Raw genomic sequence first — 25,627 nt, 5'->3', positions numbered from 1 at the left:
GCTGGACCAGAGCCCAAAAAGTCAGTTTAGACAGAGTACTCAAATGGAATCAAGAGAATGAAGACCTCATGTAGAAAGAAAATTTTTGACCCATATCGCCCATCTCTCTCTCTATGCCATTTTTAAAGGGCAATATGCTTTGATCAATTCCCATCATAATGTTCAAGAGCAGGAAAGTCTTCTGGTGAAGGGCAATAAGGATAAAATAGGAGAGAAAGATGTCATCAAGAATCCCCCTTGGAAAGGGCAGTCACTCTTTGGAAAGAATACTTTGATAGCGTAGCAGACACTGTCGGTGTCCAGCCTACATCTTCTTGGGTCCCTCATTCTGTTTCTTTGTGCACCTTCATCCCAGCTTCAACGTGCACTTGCCCCTCAAGGCCCATGGTAGTACCTCTTCTTTGAGGGACTGTACTTAGGCTCCTGGAGTCCTTTGCCTGCACATACAGACAGCCTCAAATACATGAGAGTTTATTACCCTTAGGTTGGCCCTTGGCCAATGACCGATGGTGCCAGCGCATGGAAGCCCAGTCTTCTTGCCTTAAGTCACAAACTATGAGGTGTAGTTTGTATCACACAGCATCATGTCAAGGGTAGGGTTTCGCCTGAGGTTACACCTTTGCTTGGCTTCTTCCTCTTCTATGTTCTGCTTCCCTCACTTCTTCTCCAATTTCTCCTGGGAGCATCTGAAATAAATCACTTGCACTTGACTTCTCATCTGAGGGTTTGCTTCTGAGAACCCAACCTAAGACAGTGAGCCACTTCAGTGTTGGCTGCAACAAGAAAAGGATGCATAGGTAAGAAAAGGCAATCCGCCCTCTGAAACTGGCAGAGCCTATTAACTGGAGAGCCCTTTCTTTCAGTGGATTTGAGAATTTAAATTTTGCTGAGACAGAGCTGGTATTTGTGTGATATAACCACTCCCCCACATACACACATATTCAAGTCATCTCCTCTGTAAAATATCAAGTAATGTCTATGTCACACACTAAGATGTTCACACACATGAGTGGATTCTTTTGAAGAACTGACCACGTGCTGAGTTCCTCATTAGGAGAGGCAAAAAACAAATGCCGAAATTGCTCTTGTGAACCTATACAGGTCCAGAGATTTAGGGTGCATTTCACTCTGGTTACACATATAAAATACAAGATTTTAAGTTGTAACAAACAGACGGAATGGGAAAACAACAGAAATATATTAGTCTTACCCTAGACTTTAGTCATATAAAATGCTTAACTTGGGCTTCCCTGGTGGCGCAGTGGTTGAGAGTCTGCCTGACAATGCAGGGGACACGGGTTCGAGCCCTGGTCTGGGAAGATCCCACATGCTGCGGAGCGACTAGGCCCGTGTGCCACAATTACTGAGCCTGCGTGTCTGGAGCCTGTGCTCCGCAACAAGAGAGGCCGCGATAGTGAGAGGCCCGCGCACCGCGATGAAGAGTGGCCCCCACTTGTCGCAAATGGAGAAAGCCCTCGCACAGAAACGAAGACCCAACACAGTCATAAATAAATAAATAAATAAATAAATAAATAAATTTAAAATGCTTAACTCATCTGTGCCATTTCTGTGCCAAATTTCTCATTCTGTTATCAAAATTTGAACATAATTATAACATTTGCTTCCCTCCTTCCTTCAGTGATCAAACACTACTCTTCACCCTCTCAAGTCCTCAGCAGCTCTTTTCCCACCTTCCCCTGTCTCCTTCCTCTGGGTGTCCTCCCACCTTCCTGTAACAGAAGAGTGATGTCGTCTTGAAGGAACACGCAGTCTCTATTTTCAAGGGCTCTGTCATCACTGCAGCCGTCTGACATCCTGTCATTGCCCATCTCTGTCAGTTAATACAGAAACACAAACCTTCAGTGACATTATGCAAATGTGTCACCTTCCCTGGAGAAATTCTGTCTGGATGCCATTGTCTAGGTATAACTGAAATAACACATTGTCTACTTAGATAGCTGTAACCTACTCTACTGTGTCAGAAAAACAAATAAAAATTATCTTGACCTCATTTGCTAAGGGAATCTACAATTTCTAGCATGGAGTAGCCTTCTAAACCAAAGCTCCCACAAGGAAAAAACGCTTTAGCAATCCATAATCCATATCATCTGGGAGGAGCCCTCGATAGAAGCTGAATTTAAAACTCAGTGAGTAAAATTTCTTCTCCTGGGATCCAACAGGCAACGTAGGCTTTTCAGGACCCATACCACACCCAAACTGAAGGGGAAATCACTCCATTTTAATAGTGTTCTCCTCTCCTTCAGGTTCATCAGGCCAATGCAAGTAACCTAGATGCACTAACCTTTCAAGATACTAAAGCATATAAACTCTTGTTATTTAAGCATCCTAATCGACTCGCTCACCGACAATTGCTTCTCATGACCATTTTAGCCACCGACATCCTTAGTCTTCCCTTTCACTCAACAAATAGTCCTTAACTACTAACTGTGTTCACACACTCAGTAAGTCCTGGGAAAAACACAGCACTCAATCACCAATGGCCTGTTGTCAATGAGCTTGGAACTCAGAAGGGGAACTAAGAAATATATACACACAAAATCAATGAGAGATTGTGCATTGTTTTGAAAACCCAGAAGTGCTTCAAGAAGGTAACATTTATAAGCAAATATAGAAAAGAAGGTTACAGTGATTTTCTAGTTGCAGCTGTAACAAATGACCACAAGCTTAGTGGCTTAAAACAAAACAAATATTGTCTCAAAGTAAATACAGTTCTGGAAGTCAGCAATCTACCGTTAAGTATTAGAGAGCTAAAATCAAGGTTGTCAATAGGGCTGGTTTCTTTTTGAGGCTCCAGAGGAGAATCCAGTCCTTGCCTCTTCCAGCTTTTAAAGGCTACCTTGGCATTTTTTAACTCATAATAGCATCATTCCAATCTCTGCTTCTGTCTTCACATCACCTTCTCCCAATGTGATCTTCCGTGTCTCTCTTATAAGGACTCTGTGCATATATGGGGCACACCTGGATAATACAGAATAATCTTCCCATCCCAAAATTCTTAACTAAACCACATCTGCAGAGTTCCCTTTTCCATATAAGGTAACATATTCACAGGTTTCAGAGATCAGGATGTGGATATCTTTGGGGCAGAGGAGACATTATTCAGCCTACCACGAAAGTGTTCCAGGCCACAGAAGTTTTCCGACGAGAGGCACGGAAGCAGGTGGGGATACCACCACTGGAGGAATGGTGAGGTAAGGGTTTATGCAATGGAGGTAGGAGATCTCCATTTAAGTGGTAGGACAAAATGCTACTAAGGAGGCTGAAAACTATTTAAAGACAACTAGAAGAAATCAAAAGTGTAGAACAGAAGAGTGTTTTTAAAAATCAATATGACAGTATTGTACAGAATGATTTGGAATAGGAGTCTCAAATATAAATGGTCTAGGGGCCAATCAGTTACCTTAAGTGAATGAAATGCTCATAGTGTAAAGAGAACCCAGCTGTGGGAGGAAAGGAGATCACAGGCTCCCTTCTAAAAAGGCCAGCACTGGGCAGCCCGAGCCAGTTGCGGCCCTGACGGATGCAGACCCAGTGGTGTCATAGCATCAGATCTTTCAAAAGAAGTGAGAAATCAGGATTTTATATAACATCTCTCATTTTGTAAATATTAATAACTATTCAGAAAATTTTTTTCAAAAACATTGTAATACTGAAACAAAGCATGTCTGTGAACTTGACACACCCACAGCTGGCAGTCTGCAGCCCCTGAATGAGAAGGCAAGAGGAGACATTCAGTGCTCAGGGCCAATCTCTGCTCTGTACATGGAAGTGTGACTGGGATTAGGAACAAGGTCATAACCTGAAACCCTCAATTGTCCTTTTGCTGATTGCCACATGTCAAAATATTATCCACCACCATTATCTAGTTGGGGAAACAGAACGTAGACATGAGAGGATAATTAACTCCAAAAGTTCAGATATGCTAAGTGTCAGTGAGTATTATATCAACTGTTGCTTCAGAAATCAAAAGGACACTGGTGGTTTGGCCTGACAAAAAGCCTTTTGGATAGAATACTTCCTCAAGTCTGATCTCAGTTATTTGGTTCCAGTCAATACATGTTCAATCAAATATCTTCATTCCTATAGCAGTTGTACTTGTGGCCTAATCAATAGCCAATCCCATCTCTGACTTCTTGCTAACAAAGTCTTGATTCTGTGCAAGAATCTGTACCCTCGTCTTTAGTGGAAGCTGGGCCCCTCCCCAGATCTGTGGGAAGATCTTGTTTAGTATAAGTCTATCATGGCAATTCCATTCCTCTCCCAAGTGACTGGTTTCAGAATTGGTCCAACAATTCAGTTCTGACCACTGAGATGAGAAAGCAATTCTGTTGATGTAACTTGTAGGGGAGTCTTCTTTGCTCTTATAAAAGCACAGACACTCTTCTAGACACGGGAGATTGCTGTGTGATGTCTGGAGCTGCTGCAGCCATCTTTGTCCATGCTGGGGCAAGCATGAAGCAAGATCCATCATGCAGAAAGTGGTATGGCCAAAAGATGAACCAGTATCATTGGTGATATTCGCTGCTAAAGTTAAACATGGGAACACCACAAAAGATGACATGTGCCTGGCTGGTTGAAGAACCATAAGGAAGGAAATCCACAAACACCTATAGCAATGGTTAAAATCAGGCTTTTCAACACCAAAGCCAGATGGGTGGGAAGAACAATGCAAAAAGTAAGAAAGAAGGGCTTCCCTGGTGGTACAGTGGTTGAGAATCTGCCTGCCAATGCAGGGGACATGGGTTCGAGCCCTGGTCTGGGAAGATCCCACATGCCGCGGAGCAGCTGGGCCTGTGAGCCAAAACTGCTGAGCCTGCGCATCTGGAGCCTGTGCTCCGCAACAAGAGAGGCCGCGATAGTGACCCTCACACAGAAACGAAGACCCAACACAGCCAAAAATAAATAAATAAATTTATTAAAAAAAAAAAAAGTAAGAAAGAAGAAGACAGATGAACACAGTAAAGGGTCAAGGGAGCAATTAAGAGCAGAGCTGACTGTAGAGATTCCAGGTGTAATAATACAGTGACAGCAGGAAGATACCAAGCAGGGCAGCAGGGGAAAGGGACAGCTACACCCACTTCAGACCCTGTGGCCTTCACTAAGAGCACGGGTGTCCAGCCAGCCCAGCAATCTAGAGAGTGTTTAGTAAAAAAGAAATAATTTTTAAAGAAAAAGTTCAATAACTGCATAAAGAATCTTAAATGGTACCACTCTGAAACCCTACTACACAGTAACAAAACTTGGGGGCAGTGAATGGGCAGTTTAATGTCTACTCATTTAGTAGCAAACTAAATTTTATCAACTCAAACTGAAATAACTGAGATTATAGGGACTAATATGTGCAATATGATAAGTTAAATGATAAGAAAGTAAGAGCAAAACAATTGGGTGTATAAGTAAATGCACAAAGCAAAAGAAGCAAAAGAGTGAGGACAGAGAGAAGCAGAAAAATCTATAGTCATCCTAAAAGAGGAAACATGAGATTGTTATGCAATTTAAATAGAATAATGTAATTAGAAAAGAATTATCAATAAAATATAACTCTATGGAAGTATGACCTAAAGATCAGAAAACAAAAGCTAAACTTATGAAAATTATGAAAACTATGAAAATTAAGGCAATTATGGTCAAGTAAAGCTAATAAATTAGCTGTTAGAAACAATTTGAGCATCTTGACATTTTTTGAATGAATCTCAGTAAAAAAGTAGAGAGTAATTCTCTATCCCTGCTTTTTGATAAATAAGTACACAAATTAGTTTTCAGTAATAAATGTATTATTTCTGAGTCATATGTATTTTCTGAAGGTGCTGATATTGTTGGAAAACCCAATATAGCTTTAAGAAGCTACATGTATTTTAAGAGGGAGAGTCAGCAAACTATACCTGTCAAACAATTTTCCAAATTCAAAGATATGTATTAATATTTATAAACATTATTAATATTTAATACTATTTCAGAGGTTGGAATGCAATCCATTTCTTTTTAACACCTTTATTGGAGTATAATTGCTTTACAATGGTGTGTTACTTTCTGTTTTATAACAAAGTGAATCAGCTATACATATACATATATCTCCTATCTCTTCCCTCTTGTGCCTCCCTGCCTCTCACCCTCCCTATCCCACCCCTCTAGGTGGTCACAAAGCACCGAGCTGATCTCCCTGTGCTATACAGCTGCTTCCCACTATCTATTTTACATTTGATAGTATATATATGTCCATGCCACTCTCTCGCTTCACCCCAGCTTACCCTTCCTCCTCCCTGTGTCCTCAAGTCCATTCTGTACGTCTGCATCTTTATTCCTGTCCTGTCCCTAGGTTCTTCAGAAACATTTTCTTTTTTTTTTAGATTCCATACATATGTGTTAGCATACGGTATTTGTTTTTCTCTTTCTGACTTACTTCACTCTGTATGACAGTCTCTAGGTCCATCCACCTCACTACACATAACTCAGTTTCGTTTCTTTTTATGGCTGAGTAATATTCCATTGTATATATGTGCCACATCTTCTTTATCCATTCATCTGTCGATGGACACTTAGGTTGCTTCCATGTCCTGGCTATTGTAAATAGAGCTGCAGTGAACATTGTGGTACATGACACTTTTTGACCTATGGTTTTCTCAGGGTATATGCCCATTCGTGGGATTGCTGGGTCGTATGGTAGATCTATTTTTAGTTTTTTAAGGAACCTCCATACTGTTCTCCATAGTGGCTGTATCAATTTACATTCCCACCAACAGTGCAAGAGGGTTCCCTTTTCACCATACCCTCTCCAGCATTTATTGTTTGTAGATTTTTTGATGGTGGCCATTCTGACAGGTGTGAGGTGATACCTCATTGTAGTTTTGATTTGCATTTCTCTAATGATTAATGATGTTGAGCATTCTTTCACGTGTTTGTTGGCAATCTGTATATCTTCTTTGGAGAAATGTCTATTTAGGTCTTCTGCCCATTTTTGAATTGGGATGTTTGTTTTTGGATACTGAGCTGCATGAGCTGCTTATAAATTCTGGAGATTAATCCTTTGTCAGTTGCTTCATTTGCAAATATTTTCTCCCATTCTGGGGGCTGTCCTTCCGTCTTGTTTATGGTTTCTTTTGCTGTGCAAAAGCTTTTAAGATTCATTATGCCCCATTTGTTTATTTTTGTTTTTATTTCCATTTCTCTAGGAGGTGGGTCAAAAAGGATCTTGCTGTGATTTAAGACATAGAGTGTTCTGCCTATGTTTCCCTCTAAGAGTTTTATAGTGTCTGGCCGTACACTTAGTTCTTTAATCCATTTTGAGTTTATTTTTGTATGCAGTGTTAGGGAGTGTTCTAATTTCATTCTTTTACATGTAGCTGTCCAGTTTTCCCAGCACCACTTATTGAAAGGGCTGTCCTTTCTCCATTGTATATTCTTGCCTCCTTTAACAAAGGTAAGGTGACCATATGTGCGGGGGTTTATCTCTGGGCTTTCTATCCTATTCCACTGATGTATATTTCTGTTATTGTTCCAGTACCATACTGTCTTGATTACTGTAGCTTTGTAGTATAGTCTGAAGTCAGGGAGCCTGATTCCTCCAGCTCCATTTTTCTTTCTCAAGATTGCTTTGGCTATTCGGGGTCTTTTATGTTTCCATACAAATTGTGAAATTTTTTTGTTCTAGTTCTGTGAAAAATGCCACTGGTAGTTTGATAGGGATTGCATGGAAAATGTAGATTGCTTTGGGTAGTGTAGTCATTTTCACAATGTTGATTCTTCCAATCCAAGAACATGGTATATCTCTCCATCTATTTGTATCACCTTTAATTTCTTTCATCAGTGTCATAGTTTTCTGCATACAGGTCTTTTGTCTCCTTAGATAGGTTTATTCCTAGGTATTTTATTCTTTTTGTTGCAATGGTAAATGGGAGTGTTTCCTTAATTTCTCTTTCAGATTTTTCATCACTAGTGTATAGGAATGCAAGAGATTTCTGTGCATTAATATTGTATCCTGCTACTTTACCAAATTAATTGATTAGGTCTTGTAGTTTTCTAGTGGCATCTTTAGGATTCTCTATGTATAGTATCATGTCATCTGCAAACAGTGACAGCTTTACTTCTTCTTTTCTGATTTGGATTCCTTTTATTTCTTTTGTTCTCTGATTGCTGAGGCTAAAAATTCCAAAACTATGTTGAATAATAGTGGTGAGAGTGGACAACCTTGTATTGTCCCTGATCTTAGAGGAAATGGTTTCAGTTTTTCACCATTGACAACGATGTTGGCTGTGGGTTTGTCATATATGGCCTTTATTATGTTGAGATAAGTTCCCTCTATGTCTACTTTCTGGAGCGTTTTTATCATAAATCGGTGTTGAATTTTGTCAAAAGCTTTTTCTGCATCTGTTGAGATGATCATATGGTTTTTCTCCTTCAATTTGTTAATATGTTTTATCACACTGATTGATTTGCATATATTGAAGAATCCTTGCATTCCTGGGATAAACCCCACTTGATCATGGTGTGTGATCCTTTTAATGTGCTGTTGGATTCTGTTTGCTAGTATTTTGTTGAGGATTTTTGCATCGATGTTCATCAGTGATATTGGCCTGTAGTTTTCTTTCTTTGTGACATCTTTGTCTGGTATTGGTATCAGGGTGATGGTGGCCTCATATAATGAGTTGGGGAGTGTTCCTCTCTCTGCTATATTTTGGAAGACTTTGAGAAGGATAGGTGTTAACTCTTCTCTAAACGTTTCATAGAATTCGCCTGAGAAGATCTGGTCCTGGGCTTTTGTTTGTTGGAAGATTTTTAATCACAGCCTCAATTTTAGTGCTTGTGATTGGTCTGTTTACATTTTCTATTTCTTCCTGGCTCAGTCTCGGAAAGTTGTGCTTTTCTAAGAATTTGTCCATTTTTTCCAGGTTGTCCATTTTATTGGCATAGAGTTGCTTGTAGTAATCTCTCATGATCCTTTGTATTTCTGCAGTGTCAGTTGTTACTTCTCCTTTTCACTTCTAATTCTATTGATTTGAGTCTTCTCCCTTTTTTTCTTGATGAGTCTCGCTAATGGTTTATCAATTTTGTTTATCTTCTCAGAGAACCAGCTTTTAGTTTTATTGATCTTTGCTATTGTTTCCTTCATTTCTTTTTCATTTATTTCTGATCTGATTTTTATGATTTCTTTCCTTCAGCTAACTTTGGGGGTTCTTTTCTTCTTTCTCTAATTGCTTTAGGTGTAAGGTTAGATTGTCTATTTGAGATGTTTGTTGTTTCTTGAGGTAGGATTGTAATGCTATAAAGTTCCCACTTAGAACTGCTTTTGCTGCATCCCATAGGTTTTGGTTCGTCGTGTTTTCATTGTCATTTGTTTCTAGGTATTTTTAGATTTCCTCTTTGATTTCTTCAGTGATCTCTTGGTTATTTAGTAGTGTATTGTTTAGTGTCCATGTATTTGTATTTTTTACAGATTTTTTGCCTGTAATTGATATCTAGTCTCATAGCATTATTGTCAGAAAAGATACTTGATATTATTTTAATTTTCTTAAATTTCCCAAGGCTTGATTTGTGACCCAAGATATGATCTATCCTGCAGAATGATCCAGGAACACTTGAGAAGAAAGTGTATTCTGGTTTCTTTGGATGGAATGTCCTATAAATATAAATTAAATCCATCTTTTTTAATGCATCATTCAAAGTTTGTGTTTATTTCTTTTCATTTTGGATGATCTGTCCATTGCTGAAAGGGGGTGTTAAAGTCCCCTACTATGATTGTGTTACTGTCAATTTCCCCTTTTATGGCTATTAGCATTTGCCTTATGTATTGAGTTGCTCCTATGTTGGGTGCATAAATATTTACAATTGTTATATTTCTTCTTGGATTGATCTCTTGATCATTATGTAGTGTCCTTCTTTGTCTCTTATAATAGTCTTTATTTTAAAGTCTATTTTGTCTGATATGAGAATTGCTACTCCAGCTTTCTTTTGATTTCCATTTGCATGGAATATCTTTTTCCATCTCCTCATTTTCAATCTGTATGTGTCAGTAGGTCTGAAGTGGTTCTCTTGTAGACAGCATATATACAGGTCTTGTTTTTGTATCCATTCAGCTAGTCTGTCTCTTGGTTGGAGCATTTAATTCATTTACATTTAAGGTAGTTATCGATATGTGTTCCTATTACTATTTTCTTAATTGTTTTGTGTTTGTTATTGTAGGTCTTTTCCTTCTCTTGTGTATCCTGCCTAGAGAAGTTCCTTTAGCATTTGTTGTGAAGCTGGTTTGTTGGTGCTGAATTCTCTTAGCTTTTGCTTGTCTGTAAAGGTTTTAATTTCTCCATCAAATCTGAATGAGATCCTTGCTGGGTAGAGTAATCTTGGTTGTAGGTTTTTCCCTTTCATCACTTAAAATATGTCCTGCCACTCCCTTCTGGCTTGCAGAGTTTCTGCTGAAAGATCAGCTGTTAACCTATGGGGATTCCCTTGTATTTTATTTGTTGTTTTTCCCTTGCTGCTTTTAATATTTTTTCTTTGTATTTAATTTTTGATAGTATGATTAATATGTATCTTGGCATGTTTCTCCTTGGATTTATCCTGTATCGGACTCTCTGTGTTTCTTGGACTTGATTGACTATTTCCTTTCCCATATTAGGGAAGTTTTCCACTATAATCCCTTCAAATATTTTCTCAGTCCCTTTCTTTTTCTCTTCTTCTTCTGGGACCCTTATAATTCGAATGTTGTTGCGTTTAATGTTGTCCCAGAGGTCTCTGGGACTGTCCTCAATTCTTTTCATTCTTTTTTCTTTATTCTGCTCTGTAGTACTTATTCCACTATTTTATCTTCCCGGTCACTTATCCGTTCTTCTGCCTCAGTTATTCTTCTATTGATTCCTTCTAGAGAATTTTTAATTTTATTTACTGTGTTGTTCATCATTGTTTGTTTGCTCTTTAGTTCTTCTAAGTCCTTGTTAAATGTTTCTTGTATTTTCTCCATTCTATTTCCAAGATTTTGGATCATCTTTATTATCATTACTCTGAAGTCTTTTTCAGGTAGACTGCCTATTTCCTTTTCATTTGTTTGGTCTGGTGGGTTTTTACCTTGCTCCTTCATCTGCTGTGTTTCTCTGTCTTCTCATTTTGCTTAATTTGCTGTGTTTGGGGTCTCCTTTTCTCAGGCTGCAGGTTCGTAGTTCCTGTTGTGTTTGGTGTCTGCCCCCAGTGGCTAAGGTTGGTTCAGTGTGTTGTGTACGCTTCCTGGTGGAAGGGACTGGTGCCTGTGTTCTGGTGGATGAGGCTGCATCTTGTCTTTCTTGTGGGCAGGACAGTGTCCGGTGGTGTGTTTTGGGGTGTCTGTGGCCTTATTATGATTTTAGGCAGCCTGTCTGCTAATGGGTGGTTTTGTGTTCCTGTCTTGCTAGTTGTTTGGCATAGGGTGTCCAGGACTATAGCTTGCTGGTCGTTGAGTGGAGCTGGGTCTTAGCCTTGAGATGGAGATCTCTGGGAGAGCTTTTACTGTTTGATATTATGTGGAGCTGGGAGGTCTCTGGTGGACCAGTGTCCTGAACTCAGCTCTCCCACCTCAGAGGCACAGGCCTGACACCTGGCTGGAGCACGAAGGCCCTGTCAGCCACACGGCTGCTGGTGTTGGAGGGGTTCCTGCAGAGGCAAGGGGCAGCCTCTGTGGCTCACCATGGGAACAAGGACACTGCAGCAGAAGTTCTGGGAAGTACTCCTTGGTGTGAGCCCTCCCAGAGTCTCTGAAATCCATTTTAAGGACTACTTTACAAAAGTTCTACCCTAGCAGGGGCTAGTAAATTACATTCTTAGGGAATTTCACCAGTACCAGGTAACTGCTTGCCTAAATACCAATGCTTCAGGTGTCTCATAAAATATAGACTTATACATGTATAAGTTTTTATAATGTAAAAATTATATTCGTGTCCCCAGATATGTTTTTTAAAGTATAGCTAATTTACAATGTTGTGTTAGTTTCGAGTATACAGCAAAGTGATTCAGTTATACATATATATGTATATCCTATATATAAATATAGAATATACATGTATGTGTTTTATCCTAATTGCCTACATTAGTGGTTCTCAACACTTTTTTTTTCAGCTTTAACGTATGTACTGGCCAATGTTCACAAGTTCCATTCCCTTGGTTACACAGATTTTGCTGACACAAAGAAAGAAATAGCTGGGACCTCTGGATGTAATGCAGAGTTATAATTCACATTTTTATTCATACTTTCTTTATCCTTACGGTCTTCCTTACTGTTAAAACTAAATAATAATAATAATAATTGCAACTTATTAGGATTTAAATGATTCATAATCTCTCACATATTATCAGTACATAAGCAGCAGTTGCATTTCAAGGACAGGCTGTGAAATGCGAACATTTCTCACTTAGCTAATGATTATAACTCCACCCCTTTCCTCCCATATCAGAAAGCACGTAAGAGAGAGAATCTTGGGTCTATCTTAATTTTTAACAAAAGGTAACTAACTCATTTATAAACTTTGGTACTCTTGTTAGTAACAAACGACCTATATCTGGGTTCACAATCCATTTTTATCACAGTTGCGTAAGTGTGGCTTGACATCGTTTTGAAGAACTGTTAACCTGTTAAATGCAAACTGAAGTGTCTGTAAAGAAAAAATTCAATTTCATATGTTGTGTCTTCAGAGGGAAAAAAAAAGACAGTAATTCTGGATCATTATAGAACATGCATTTGGAGAACAGGGTCAATGTATATTAATAATTTTTATTATTTTCTATTTCCCAAGGTCACAGCCTTCATTCTACCTATGGACCAGAGTTTAATGAAAACATGAAATGTTATTATAAAAGAAACAGCATAAGAAAATTCATCATCATGCAGATCCTATGCAGATTTTCAAAATCTCATTATGACCTTAATATGCAATTTCTAATGTTCCTTGTGCCTGGTGTGACATGATGGTGAGGGAGGAGCAGCAGGGAAGAAGTGGCTTAAAGTATTTAGGAGTCTGAGTTGATAGTAAAGCTCAATATGAGTCAACAGTAGCAGGAGGCAATCAAAAACTCTCACACATTCTTTATTAGAAATGTAATATTCAGAACGGGTTCCCTGCCTCACAGACTATGCCTAGATTAATATGTGCTATTTGAACCTCACCTTCTTGAATGGGATGTGGAAAAAGAAGAGAAAATTAAAAAAAAAGTGACTGGGATGGGTTTGAAATCCTGTATAAAAGAACTGCCTTGAGGACATGCTAGGTAAGATAAGCCAGTCACAAAAATTTTATGATTCCACTTCTATGAGGGTCTTAGAGGAGTCAAATTCATTGCGACAGGGACTCAGGGGAAGGTGGCATGTGGAGTGGCCATTTTATTTTATTTTATTTTTTGCCCACGCTGCACGGCTTGTGGGATCTGAGTTCCCCGACTAGGGATTGAACACGGGCCACACAGTGAAAGCCCAGAATCCTAACCACTAGGCCACAAGGAACTCTGGAGCTGTCATTTTTAATGGGTATAGAGGTTCAGTTTTGTAAGATGAAAAAGAGCTCTGGGGATTGGTTGCACAACAATGCGAATGTACTTAATACTATGGAACAGTTGATTTAAAAATAGTTAAGATGGTAAATTTTATGCTATGTGCATTTTACCACAATTAAAAGCTTAAAAGGAAATCTGCTGAAAGAACAAAGATTGTTTAACCAGGAAAAGAGAAAGACTCAGGGTCAAAAGATAGAAGAAAGAGGTCAAATCTATTAATGAAGAATCACTACATGGGAAAAAAACACAAAACAAAACACAACTTATTCTTGTGACCTTAAGAAAAAGCCAGCACCAGCTGGTACTAGCAACTGGGCTACAAATTTTAGCTCAACATACATAAGAACAATTCAACAGTCAGAATGTAGGACAGAAAGATAGAATAAATGATTGATACCTATGATTCATGATATTAGTGACCCTGAATAATACATGCCCCAGGAACCAGTTAGTAGCAGTGATGTAGTATAAAGAGCATTGGGGAAGGAGTCAGACGATCTAAGTGTATGTAAGTCCACCCTTGTTACTAAATAGCTGTTACTATCTTAACATACTTTAATGGAACTTAATGTCCTTATCTGTAAATTAAGGGGTTGGAAAGGACTTCCAAGTCAAATGGCAACTGAGGTGGGCATTTAACTCCACACCACACTGATTTCTACTCAAATAATCAAAAGAGGAAAAAAATTGTGTAGCTATGTCAGAAACGAGGAGATGTGGGGCAGATATAGTGCACATAGGTCAGACCAAAAGCAGACACCAAGATGCTATCTGCAACTCTTACCAGTGAGAGAGCATCTAAAGAGTAGAAAGGATCTTGGAGCATCACGTTACAAACCTGATTATCAACATAATTTAGAGGAGTCAGAAATCAATTCATGGCTGAGCCTGGGAAGAGATGAAAAACATCCCTTTGAATCACTTTGACACTGCAGAGCATCAATTGATCAGCTGTTCTAGACTGCGGTTTGACTTTGTCTCCTCTCTTTATTGAACCCCATTCAAAAGATAGTAAAGGATAAAAGTCCTCTAAGACTAGATGGAGGCCTTCAGCAGATGGGCTGTTTCAACATATTTCTAGAAGAGAAAAAGCAGATGGAAGAGTGCTGACAAATGAGATAAAATTGTGGAAGCTGTAGTCTAGAGTTCAAATAAAGTAGGAATCAGGGCAGTAGAGAGATAATCAAGTCTCCAACTTAAGACCAAGAATAGGTAAGACAAAGGACAGGAGGGGAGAGGGAGCAGACAATAGGGTAGTTGATTGCCGGTCTGTGTGTACCGCAGAGAAGTTGATTCACTTGACCCATACTGAATGGCCCAACCCAGTCAAAGCTACAGATGTCTGCAGTCCCAGCTGATACCAGGTAGAACAGAACCATCCAGGTGAGTCCAATCAAGCCAGAGGTTCATGAAATATAACTTTTAAGCCACTAAGTCTTGTTATACAGTAATATATAACTGACATACACATCCTCCCATGTTAGACTGATGATAAAATATACAATTTGTTTTCATCTGACTTAGACTTAAAATATTTGTTGTCTCTTTAAAATAATGATTCTTAAACTTGTTAAATCATCAGGAAAAGACAATTTCTCCTCATGAATCAAAAACTATGTCTTATCTTTAAGTCCATACTGTCTTGAGCAGTAGTATAGCTGGTCATTTTGTAAATATTTATTTAAGATATGATGCTTTTCAAGAGATATACATTTATAATGTCAAAACGAAATGGGAGGGGTGGGATAGGGAGGGTGGGAGGGACGGAAATGCAAGAGGGAAGAGATATGGGGATATATGTATATGTATAACTGATTCACTTTGTTATAAAGCAGAAACTAACACACCATTGTAAAGCAGTTATACTCCAATAAAGATGTTTAAAAAAAAAAGACTAAATGGGGTGTAAAGAATGAAAAGTTTTTGATAAGCAGCATAAAAATCTCAATAAAAGACATTCTTTTGGAAATTATTTTGAGCATTTAAAGGAGAATGACATTAACAGATGGAATGCTTTCCTTCAAAAAAATAACCAAAAAAAAAAAAAAAATGGAAGGAAAAAAAGAAAATAACGTTTAGTAATCTCTCTGTTGGTCATATTGAGTTGACCTTTGGTTTCTGATTACTTTTGAGAACATATTTCCTGTACTGTCATGTAGAGTTTTGCAAGTTTTTAAGTTCAAAGCCAAATTTCAAATTCACATATTTTTACTACACTGTAAAGAACAAAAATACATGCATTTTTTAAGATACCTCTCATGTGATTACTTTGCGATTTCAATAGTCTATGCCACTAAAGTTCCCCTTTTTAATTCTTGAAGGTGATGTTGAATATATGCGTGACTGAGAATCCAATGTAAACATTAATCTTGGCTGCAATTTATGATTATTTGATCCCAGTGAGAGTATGTAACTATGAAGAATAGCCAAGAAGATATACTTTCTATTCTGTAAGTTTAAAAAAAAAAGAGGATTAGGAATAAAACATTTTTATTTGAGAATATCTCCACACTTAAGAATGTAATTAACCTTTTCCAAGAAATAACTTACTACCTTAAATATGAAGGAAGGATAATAAATAATCTGAATTGAATTATTATCAGAACTGCATGATAATTGTATCTCGGTAACAAATAATGTATCTGTTATTTTGATAGAGTGTAAACCATTTATTTGAAAATATCATTGATTTTATTTACCTTTAATTACATGACATCTATAAAATATTTCAAATTTAGATAGGTGGCTAATATTCTGACAATAATATTACAATTATTGCAATCCTATATCTTGAAACTAGAGAGCATCTGGAGGTGTTATCCATCTCTAAAATATCATACCTGTTTGATGTCAAAAACTCTTCCCATTTCTCCTGACAGCCAATAACTTTGCCTGCCTGGATCAAGTACATCTATCAGCAAATTTCTTCCCTTGATAGAATAAACCCTGAACTTAGAAAGGCTAGTATGGTGTTAAAAGACTCTTAAATTATAATTTCTTATATCTATAAAGGACCTAACAATTTACACGCACATTATTACTTGATGTGCAAAGCAACCCCATGGGATAGCCAAAGATGATTATTCTTGTGGTACAGGTCAAAAAAAGGAGACTGTGAAAAGCCTTGTCCGAGTTGACAGTTAGTAAATGGCGCAGTGGGGACTCAATCCAGGACATGCCTGGTTTTTTTTTTTTTTTTTTTTTAAACATCTTTATTGAAGTATAATTGCCTTACAATGGTGTGTTAGCTTCTGCTTTATAACAAAGTGAATCAGTTATACATATACAATATGTTCCCATTTCTCTTCCCTCTTGCATCTCCCTCCCTCCCACCCTCCCCATCCCACCCCTCTAGGTGGTCACAAAGCACTGAGCTGATCTTCCTGTGCTATGCGGCTGCTTCCCACTAGTTATCTATTTTACATTTGGTAGTGTATATATGTCCATGACACTCTCTTACCCTGTCACATCTCACCCCACCCCCTCCCCATATCCTCAAGTCCATTCTCTAGTAGGTCTGTGTCTTTATTCCCATCTTGCCACTAGGTTCTTCATGGCCTTTTTTTTTTTTTTCCTTAGATTCCGTATATATGTGTTAGCATACTGTATTTGTTTTTCTCTTTCTGACTTACTTCACTCTGTATGACAGACTCTAACTCCATCCACCTCATTACAAATACCTCCATTTCATTTCTTTTTATGGCTGAGTAATATTCCATTGTATATATGTGCCACATATTCTTTATCCATTCATCTGTCGATGGACATTTAGGTTGCTTCCATGTCCTGGCTATTGTAAATAGAGCTGCAATGAACATTGTGGTACATGACACTTTTTGACCTATGGTTTTCTCAGGGTATATGCCCAGTAGTGGGATTGCTGGGTCGTATGGTAGTTCTATTTGTAGTTTTTTAAGGAACCTCCATACTGTTCTCCATAGTGGCTGTATCAATTTACATTCCCACCAACAGTGCAAGAGTGTTCCCTTTCCTCCACACCCTCTCCAGCACTTATTGTTTCTAGATTTTTTGATGATGGCCATTCTGACCGGTGTGAGATGATATCTCATTGTAGTTTTGATTTGCATTTCTCTAATGATTAATGATGTTGAGCATTCCTTCATGTGTCTGTAGGCCATCTGTATATCCTCTTTGGAGAAATGTCTATTTAGGTCTTCTGCCCATTTTTGGATTGGGTTGTTCGTTTTTTTGTTATTGAGCTGCATGAGCTGCTTGTAAATCTTGGAGATTAATCCTTTGTCAGTTGCTTCATTTGCAAATATTTTCTCCCATTCTGATGGTTGTCTTTTGGTCTTGTTTATGGTTTCCTTTGCTGTGCAAAAGCTTTTAAGTTTCATTAGGTCCCATTTGTTTATTTGTGTTCTTATTTCCATTTCTCTGGGAGCTGGGTCAAAAAGAATCTTGCTGTGATGTATGTCATAGAGTGTTCTGCCTATGTTTTCCTCTAAGAGTTTGATAGTGTCTGGACATGCCTGGTTTAATGCACTTGCTACTGTATCATGCTGTTTCCAACCACACAATATACTATAATTTGAGGGATTGATAGCAGAACCTACAACTGTTGACTTAAAAAGGAAAGTGTACATTTATTTTATGTTGTATTAGAAATTACAGAATATTGTAAAGGACGGGGACATAACGTGTGGTTATTGTCAAGAAGAGCCTTTGCAAAAACAGTGCCTCAGCAGAACATATATTTCCTCCCTGTGTGTCTTCTGATTCACGTCTGCTTAGCTTACTCAGAAAACATAAATTTTTTACTACCACCCCTTCTGAGGAAGCAATCTTGCTACAGAAGAGCAAAATGCATGCTATTCTGTACTCATAAATCAAAAATATAGCTGGCTAAATTCTGATTTCAGAGTCACCATTGTTGGCAATGATATACAAGCCAAAAGAAACTTTCTTTGTTAAAAAAAAAAATGGTTTCAGTGCTATGTTCTTAATATATAAAATAAATACAAATATTTGGCAAAATGTTATATTTGAACCCTGTTTCAGAAATACTTGAATTTGTCCTGATAGAGGCAGAAATTCTTGACATCTTAATTTCTGGATGTGAGAGTGCGCTCTGATGTAAGAGTGGCAGTTGCAGATCTTATTATTAGGAGATGGTGATTTAATTTCATAAATCCTTGACTTTTGTGTGGCAGAAATATGTAGCAAAGCTCCAAGAAATTGAGAAACACTGTACTGGCCCAATCATGCCTAGCAGTGATTTGAAATTAGGTAAAGCAGAATCCTTCAAGCCAGAGAGAGTACATCGACATAAATAACAGGAGATTCTGTGTGATTGCATCAGCTCTTATCTTTATAACGGCAAACACCGAGCAGCTGAAGCCAGCAAACTCCATCAATGCCACAATGAAATGGGCTTGACTCATAACTGCAGGACACAAATATGCCTATCTTCCTCCAAGGGCGATGACGACTCTTAAACACTAAAGGCTCAGTTCTGGATTTTCTGGTAAGATCCCAAGACAGCCCAGCACTTAAATATATCTCCAATTTTTTAAATGTTTCTTTTTCACTAGGTGGGACAAATTTTCCCTCTTTTCTGCATTCTTTTGTTACTAGTACATTTTGCCTAACAAGCAAGAATCTTCTCTGAAATAGCCTATCTTCTGAAAGGGTAAAAATGAATTTTATCGGACCAGAGGTGAAAGAAATGTATACAGGTCACTGTCCTCTCTCAAATGCAGGCATATTAAAATCACATTACCTTCATATTTTAAAGCACATAGGGGGAAAAAATCATAGTTATCTTTTTCAGCCAGGCTGTTTCCCAGCATTACTATATAAGAAATTCACTATTAACAGTGAACCTGGGCATTATTCTTCATGGGTTATATTTCTATCTGTTCCATCCATCTTGCATTGGCACTCTTGAAGATTCCTTTATTTAACCCATTACATATATGGCTAAAGAAATATATGTACCTGTTGTTTATCATCTTAGCTATTAAATATTGCCAATTGAATTATTTGAGTGAAACTCAGTATCATTAAAATTATTACCCTGTTTTATAGTTACAATTTCCTTGTTTTAAATCAACCTCAGAAATGTGTTTGGCATAACTGTATCTGCATTTACCCTCAGATGAACTTAAGCCTCGTCAAACGAAAAGACACCAAAATGTCATCTAAATATAATCTGATCATGTATCCACGGTTAAATTAACCTTTGATTATATAATTGTTTTGAGCAATGGAGCCTCAGCATTGAAAGTATTTTTCATTACAGATCAATAAGGCTAATGAAATCAACCATTTGCAGGGCAAATGTCAATCCACTGGACCATGTTGGTAAGGAGACCTCCAATGTGAAAATGTCACTCTAGAAAAGAATACAGTGTGCAGTGGGCTGATGACAAATGGGCCCCTTCTGATGGCCACAAAGCCCCAAGCCAACCACGTGCCTTCTATCACCACAGACCACCTCTTGTCCTTTAGAGCAAAGATGATGCTATCAGTTCATTATCTACTGAGTGGATGTTTTGTGGTTTGGGTTTGCTTTCCCCATGGGAGAGAAGATAGGTTGAAAAAAATCTACATTCATTACTGTCTGGACTACACTCATTTATGAGAAGGTTGGCCAAGGACAGACGATAAGGGGGCAGGTAATTAATCTCTGTGGAGTTCAAGCCCAATACAGAGGCTTTGTGATAACTCTGCCTAACCAACTAAGGTAACTTCTTAAGACGTGACTGTGACCTTTATATATATATAAAATGGCATCTGCACACCATTCTTTTGCAAGGGTCAAGCTCATTTTTTTCTGTCTTAATATTTTAATGTTTGTAGCAGGAACATCCTTTCATTCCCTCTCTAACTTATTTCCTCCGGCTTCTATGAGGTGTTGCTCCTTACGTTTGCTGCTGGCTATAGCTGCTACTGCTCCAATTCTTCCCTAGTTTTGTGGTAGTTTGTTCTTTCTGCTATGGCTTCTGGTACATAACACACACATGTAAGCACCATGTATAAATACACACGCACACTCACATACCTATGTTGGCTAGCTCCTGCTTCGTTGCTAACAGTTCCATTTTCTTTTGTTGTTGTTAAGGGTCAACACTTTGCAGATGGGGTGATCATGTGACTTTCTGATCAATGAGACAGAAGAAGCAGATTTTAGGTGTGGTTGACAGAGCTGGTAGCTCTCCGGCTCTCTCCTTCCAGTCTAAAATGCAGACGAGATGGCCAAAGCTATAGTGAACACCTTTAATAATGCTGTAAGGTGGAGAATGGGACCCACTGTACCAGCCTTGGACCACTTGCCTCTAGATTTTTTTGTTACATAAGATAAAAATAATTCCCTACCTCATTTAGACCACTGCCTTTCAGATCCATGTGACTGATCTATTCCTAAGACAGATTCCATGTATAATTATTACCCTATTCATGCCAAGCACTTTATATGTATTAATTTAATCTTCATGACCCTTCAAGACATTTTTGTCCCCGTTTTACAGATGATGAAACTGAGTGTCAGACACGAATCATTTAAGTTAACTTTATAATTTAAAGTTAGTCCAGGGCTTCCCTGGTGGCGCAGTGGTTGAGAATCTGCCTGCCGATGCAGGGGACACGGGTTCGAGTCCTGGTCTGGGAAGATCCCACATGCCGCGGAGCAACTGGGCCCGTGAGCCACAATTACTGAGCCTGAGCGTCTGGAGCCTGTGCTCCGCAACAAGAGAGGCCACGATAGTGAGAGGCCCGCGCACTGCGATGAAGAGTGGTCCCCGCTTGCCACAACTAGAAAAAGCCCTCGCACAGAAACGAAGACCCAACACAGCCAAAAATAAATAAATAAATTTTTTAAAAAAACAAAAAACTCCTTAAAGTTAGTCCATTATTAACCACTATACTACGTTCTCTTTCACACTGCTTTTCCGAGTTCATCCTCTTTAGAGTTGTTGCTTCAGTGAGCTTAGGGACTGATTCTTTGCACTAAAAACTCTTCTGGAGCCACATGTGCGTTCCAAGATGTTGTGGACGGCTGAGGTAGTAAATAGTTCACGCCCTTGAGTGAGATTATCTGGATTCAAGTCTCAGCAGGACTAAAGCTATCTGTAAGGCTTTGGCCAAAGTACTTTTAAACTTTCAAAGCCTGTTTGCTTATCTTTAAAATGGGACAAAAATTGTACCAAGGAAATGAAAGCTGTTACAAGAATTATTTAACACTTGTAAACCAATGAAAATGATGTCTAATCATGGTAGGCATGCAACAAGAAAGCATTCACTGCTTTGATTCCTATATAGTCCTGACTTTTAAGGAGCTTATACAAATTAGGTCATGGTTTCCTTCGTAAGAGCCAAAAGACCATTGACTTTCACCAGTAACTGGAAATAAAAGTTTTGGTAATTTTCTGATAGCCACACTGAGTCAATGTTGAAGTAAAACCCAAATTCTGGAGAGAAAAAAAAGAGAGAAAGAAAAAAAGCTAATAATTCATAAGGCAAAAAAAAAAAAAAAAAAGTACTGTTTTATTTACTAAAGTGGGTGAACCTCTGATGGCTTTATAAAAGTAGACAATTCCAAGAATCCTGTGGAACCTTGTTTCCTCTTGGATGACAAAGCTAGAAAATCACTGGGGAGCATGGAAACAGACTTTTTGAGACTGAATGCCATTGAACAGTCAATGAGAAGTAAAAATACAGAGAAAGCAGGAGAATGGTGATATGGGGGGAATGGAAGTCTAGCTGAAGCCAAAAAAAAAAAAAAGGAAACCAAAGACAATGCAATCAGTCTCCTGTTCAAGATGCAGATGTAGGGCAGAGGTAGAGGCAGAGACCTTTCTATTAAGGAAGAATGTATTAAAAATATCTGGTGGTAGAACTGGCAATACGAAAACACTCAAATATAAAGTGGAGAAAAATGGGGGGAAAAAAAACCCCTTAGGTCCAATTCTGTAGCCTTTTAGTTTATATGTGATGTAACATTTTATTTTTTTATTTTATTTTTTTTAATGAATAGCGCAGTTTGCTTTTTTTTTTTTTTTTAAAGAAATTCACGTTCTTTTATTTATTTATTTATTTATTTATGACTGTGTTGGGTCTTCGTTTCTGTGCGAGGGCTTTCTCTAGTTGCGGCAAGTGGGGACCACTCTTCATCGTGGTGCGCGGGCCTCTCACCATCGCGGCCTCTCGTTGCGGAGCACAGGCTCCAGACGCGCAGGCTCAGTAATTGTGGCTCACGGGCCCAGTCGCTCCGTGGCATGTGGGATTTTCCCAGACCAGGGCTCGAACCCGTGTCCCCTGCATTGGCAGGCAGATTCTCAACCACTGCGCCACCAGGGAAGCCCTGATGTAACATTTTAAACGAGACAACTGAAGCAACATGCTATATTTAGTGATCCTTAGATCACCTACAAATGGAAATGATTTATAATGGAACAAAATTTTGGAACAGGTTCAAAACAAGAGAAGAAAATGGCTCAGGATCGAGATTCTAATTCACAAGTTCCTGAAACTCAACACAAGTTGACAGTATTACTAGGGATGATCCCATCAAGGACATGTTGAACTCTGAATTTTTTTTTTTGTTGTTCTATGGATTCCTTTCCTTCAAAAATTATTATATAATATTAAGATATTCTCCAGAGATAACCACCTGAATATGATATTTCTATGGATTATTTACCACTCATAGCAGGGTAAGAGGTTTATTGCCCTAAACTCCCACAATATACAGATATATTGAGAATTGAATGACTATATTTTCTAACAGATGAAAAGCCACAAAACCACAAGCTTACCTTTGAATGAAGAGGTGTAGCTTATCTGCCAATTCTTAAGAAATTATAGCGTAATTTGTGTATTTATTAAAGCAATTATTATGTATGCTTCATTTTGTTTATTCTTTCTTCCTCTTTCCTCAACCATAGTTCTAGCAGATTGATAGACTTTCTACTTGGTATTCCACCCTCCAAAATGTCCAGTTGGTCATCATCAATTGGCCTTATCTTTTTGTGTCATCATTACCTGATAGCATTCTCTTCTTATGCCCTTTTAAAATCCCCATCACCTCCCCTACATCTAGATGACTTTCATTTCATTTCAGCAGATCTCCTGTGAATACTGCCTTTACTTTTAGGCTCTAAGATTTATAAATCTCAATAGTACTACCTAAAGAAAAACATGCCTGGTCAGGAAACATTAGGTGCGAAGGCTTGCTGCTAAAAAGATTAACCATGAATATCATGATAGTTTGTATACAGAATACTACAGATGGAATCAGTGGGCTTTTCTGGGCAAAGAATGATTCAGCCATTTAAAATCACCATTCAAGGGCCCAAATCTCATTTGGAACTGTTTAACTAAGTTCGGTTAGCAAGTTGCTCCAAGCCCCACATGACTAGCCTGCCTTATTTTGTCAAACATTACTCTAAGAGGGCCAGAGAACACCATTTTAAACAAACTATGCCCAGTTATTTCCAAATGACAAAGTAGTCCAAAGCACTGTTTTATTAACTATATATAAAAGGTAAAAATTTCTGGTTTTCAGAAGAATGAGTACAGATGTTAAAGGCATTGTTCCATTGCTTGCCCCTTTCTCTGCCTGGAAACCACACTGCAGAACCCAATATACGGTGGATGAAAACAGTATACAGTAGATGAAAATGACTTCGTGAATGGGAGGAAGGTCAAACCCCAGTGCCTGCAGAGGGAACACAGACGAGGAGGAAGAAGTTGACTCACCCCTTAAAACCCCACTCTGAGGGAAAACCATTACCACCTAAGAATTATTTACCAAGCCAAATGTCAGTGGTGATGGGAGAATAAAAACATTTTTCAGACAAAATATTTAGAGATTGTATTGCTTCTCATGAAGCTACTGGAGGATATCCTTCATCAAAATATCGGTGTAAAGCAGAAAACAGGGATTCCAATAGAGAAGAGAAGCAGAGGGGTTTCCCAGGACCTGGGAGAGAAGAGAAGTCGCAGGATGAAAGCTATGCAGCAGATATTACCGGTGAGCAGTCCACACTGGAGAGGGGAAAACAGAGGGCTTAGGAGGGAAGTGTCCAGAAAAACACTGAAACCAGTCTATTACCCAAACAGGTTCATCTTGGAGAAAAATTATATTGTGAGACCTTTCTCAAAGATGCCAGGAAGTAGTGGAAGATGTAGACATACATAGGTTCAAACATTTGAACGTAACTTTTAAAAACTAACAAAAATTCAAGAAAAACAAAAAGGTTTGCAGACAGGAAATGCAATCACTGCAAATAACTTGAAAGAGCAGGGAATATTTCCATAGTCATCACGGTGAAAACCCTGAAGAGAGATTTAAGTCACTTATTAGGAAGATTTGGAGACGAAAGGAGACAGAATCTCAGACTGCCAAGATGACCATGTACCGTAAGAGGAAATCAGTAGGTGTCTAGAATGGATGAATCAAGAGAATGCAGGGCACATATACATACTAATGGAGAAGGCAAATACCAAAGTAAACTGCTGAAAGGGTGCAAAATGATTGTTTCTGGGGAGAGACTGAGAGAGAGATTCAGAAGACTGATGCTTTTTCATCTAAATCTTTTAGTATTATTTGACTTTTTAAACTATGTACACAAATTACTTTGCTACAGAATGGAAATTATTTTAAATGCCAACAATCCATATAAAAAGCCTTTCTTACATTAAAAAAAAAATCCCTTCTTAATGACTACATCTGAATTCATAGAAAACCAGCATGAATATTAAAAATATGCATTTTTTTGGAAAAAAGGTAGATGACATAATCTGGATAGCTTTAACTACTGTTTAAATTATCTTGAGATTAAATGTGATAACTTAGCAAATTAAACACTGACAGCCAAAAAAAAAAAAAAACCTCATTTCCTATTCATGGCTTCAGCAAGCTACACTTCCTATTTCTGACTTGACTTTCTAATTAAAAAAAAAAACCTAATAACATATTGATAAAATGTCATTCTTAGAAATATCACTCAAGGGAAATCAAAAAATGTTTTATGGTGAATATTAATTCATCTGGTCCTAAGAATGAGTCCTAGAAACCTTTTCAAAACATACCTGTCTATCCAGAGCAAACGCTGGTTGGTCCTTCTGCCAAGTCAGT

At 38.2% G+C, this 25,627-nt stretch overlaps 1 long non-coding RNA gene across 1 annotated transcript in view; it reads left to right on the top strand.

The window, feature by feature from the left end:
• The window catches only part of LOC309630544, a 29,556-nt gene extending 8,197 nt beyond the window's left edge, over positions 1–21,359 (top strand). Inside the window, exon 2 of the long non-coding RNA XR_014245747.1 lies at positions 21,082–21,359. This is a non-coding gene — a long non-coding RNA (uncharacterized lncRNA). The remainder of the gene's footprint in view (positions 1–21,081) is intronic.
• The last annotated feature ends 4,268 nt before the right edge of the window (positions 21,360–25,627 follow it).

This window comes from Balaenoptera borealis (genome assembly GCF_965194805.1).
Source record: "Balaenoptera borealis genome assembly, chromosome: 6".
NCBI lineage: Eukaryota > Metazoa > Chordata > Mammalia > Artiodactyla > Balaenopteridae > Balaenoptera > Balaenoptera borealis.
Note: the sequence above shows the minus strand (reverse complement) of the source record. Positions and strands in the feature narration are given on the sequence as shown.